The sequence below is a fragment of the Anneissia japonica genome, unplaced genomic scaffold (assembly GCF_011630105.1).
Source record: "Anneissia japonica isolate Jap-2015-1 unplaced genomic scaffold, ASM1163010v1 scaffold234092_len2066_cov101, whole genome shotgun sequence".
Lineage (NCBI taxonomy): Eukaryota > Metazoa > Echinodermata > Crinoidea > Comatulida > Comatulidae > Anneissia > Anneissia japonica.
Genome location: NW_022736468.1, coordinates 1 through 2,066, shown reverse-complemented (window position 1 = coordinate 2,066; position 2,066 = coordinate 1). Strand labels below are relative to the sequence as shown.

The window sequence follows — 2,066 nt, the reverse complement described above, 5'->3', positions numbered from 1 at the left end:
TTTTTTTTTCAGGCGTCTCTTTCTAAATTTTGTTGAAAAATATAATGTAGCTACTTCGTATTGTTTATCTGAAAAGTGGAAATTGTTCGTAGAGCGCCAGCTTTAAAGGTGGTGGGAAGGGAAGTGGGTACCGAGATCAATACTTGGGTTGTCCAAATTATTTTCTCTAGCCGTCTGTTTTTTTTTTTTAAACATTAGGCTAGTTAGTACTTCCAAATTGAAAAAGGGGAACTAGCCCAAATGGTAGAGCGCTCGCTTTGCATGTGAGAGGTACCGGGATCAATGCCCGGGTTCTCCATTATTTTCTCCAGCGCGTCTCTTACTTTTGTGAAAATAAAGTAGAGCGTCTTTTACTTTATTAAAAATATTAGGGCTAGTCAGTATTTTTCAAACTTAGAAGAGGGACCAGCTGAAATGGTAGAGCGCTCGCTTTGCATGTGAGAGGTATCGCGATCATGCCCAGGTTCTCTATGTTACTTTTTCTGGTTTTTCTAAATTTTGTCGAAGTTATTATGTAGCTAATCAGAATTGTTTAACTGAGAAAGGGGGAACTAGCTCAAATGGTAGAGCGCTCGCTTAGCATTTGAGAGGTACCGGGATCAATGCCCGGGTTCTCCATATTAATTTTTTTTTCAGGCGTCTCTTACTTTGTTAAAAACAGGCCTAGTCTGAGTATTTTTCAAACTTAGAAGAGGAACTTGCTCAAATGGTAGAGCGCTCGCTTTGTATGTGAGAGAGGTAAAGGGGTCAATGCCCGGGTTTTCAATGTTATTTCATGGCCTTTCCAAATTTTGTTGAAAATATTATGCAGCTACTTCGTATTGTTTATATGAAAAGGGTAAATTCTTCGTAGAGCGCTAGCTTTACAGGTGGGGTGGGAAGGGGGATGGAAAGAGCATACAGGGATCAATGCTCGTGTTGTCCAAATTATTTTCTCCAGTGAGAGGTACCGGGATCAATGCCCGGGTTCTCCATGTTACTTTTCCTGAGGTTTTCAATGTTATTTTATTGCCTTTCTAAATTTTGTTGAAAATATTATGTAGCTACTTCGTATTGTTTACCTGAAAAGTGGAAATTGTTCGTAGAGCGCCAGCTTTACAGGTGGTGGGAAGGGAAGTGGGTACCGAGATCAATACTTTGGATGTCCAAATTATTTTCTCCAGCCGTCTGTTACTTTTTTGAAAACATTAGGCTAGTTAGTACTTCAAAACTCAAAAGGGGAACTAGCTCAAATGGTAGAGCGCTCGCTTTGCATGTGAGAGGTACCGGGATCAATGCCCGGGTTCTCCATTATTTTCTCCTGCACGTCTCTTACTTTCGTGAAAACAAAGTAGAGCGTCTTTTACTTTGTTAAGGGCTAGTCAGTACTTTTCAAACTTAGAAGGGGAACTAGCTCAAATGGTAGAGCGCTCGCTTTGCATGTGAGAGGTACCGGGATCAATGCCAGGGTTCTCCATGTTACTTTTCCTGGTCTTTCTAAATTTTGTCGAAGTTATTATGTAGCTAATCCTTATTGTTTAACTGAGAATGGGTCAACTAGCTCAAATCGTAACGCGCTCGCTTAACTTGTGAGAGATACTGGGGTCAATGCCCGGGTTCTCCATATTAATTTTTTTTCCAGGCGTCTCTTACTTTGTTAAAAACATTAGGGCTAGACTGAGTATTTCCAAACTAAGAAGAAGAACTTGCTCAAATGGTAGAGCGGTCGCTTTTTCATGTGAGAGAGGTAAAGTGATCAATGCCCGGGTTTTCAATGTTATTTTATGGCCTTTCTGAATTTTGCTGAAAATATTATGCAGCTACTTCGTATTGTTTATCTGAAAAGGGTAAATTGTTCGTAGAGCGCTAGCTTTAGATGTGGGGTGGGAAGGGGGATGGAAAGAGCATACAGGGATCAATGCTCGTGTTGTCCAAATTATTTTCTCCAGTCGTCTCTTACTTTGTTAAAAACATTAGGATAGTCAGTACTTCCAAACTGAGAAGGGGAACTAGCTCAAATGATAGAGCGCTCGCTTTGCATGTGAGTGGTACCAGGATCAATGCTCGGGGTTTCAATGTTACTTTAT

The 2,066-nt window shown here is 40.6% G+C and overlaps 1 non-coding gene across 1 annotated transcript; it reads left to right on the top strand.

Moving 5' to 3' along the window:
* The first annotated feature begins 1,217 nt into the window (after positions 1–1,217).
* Positions 1,218–1,290, top strand: Trnaa-ugc. Its single transcript has one exon. It is a non-coding gene; the product is annotated as a tRNA-Ala (tRNA).
* Positions 1,291–2,066: the final 776 nt, after the last annotated feature.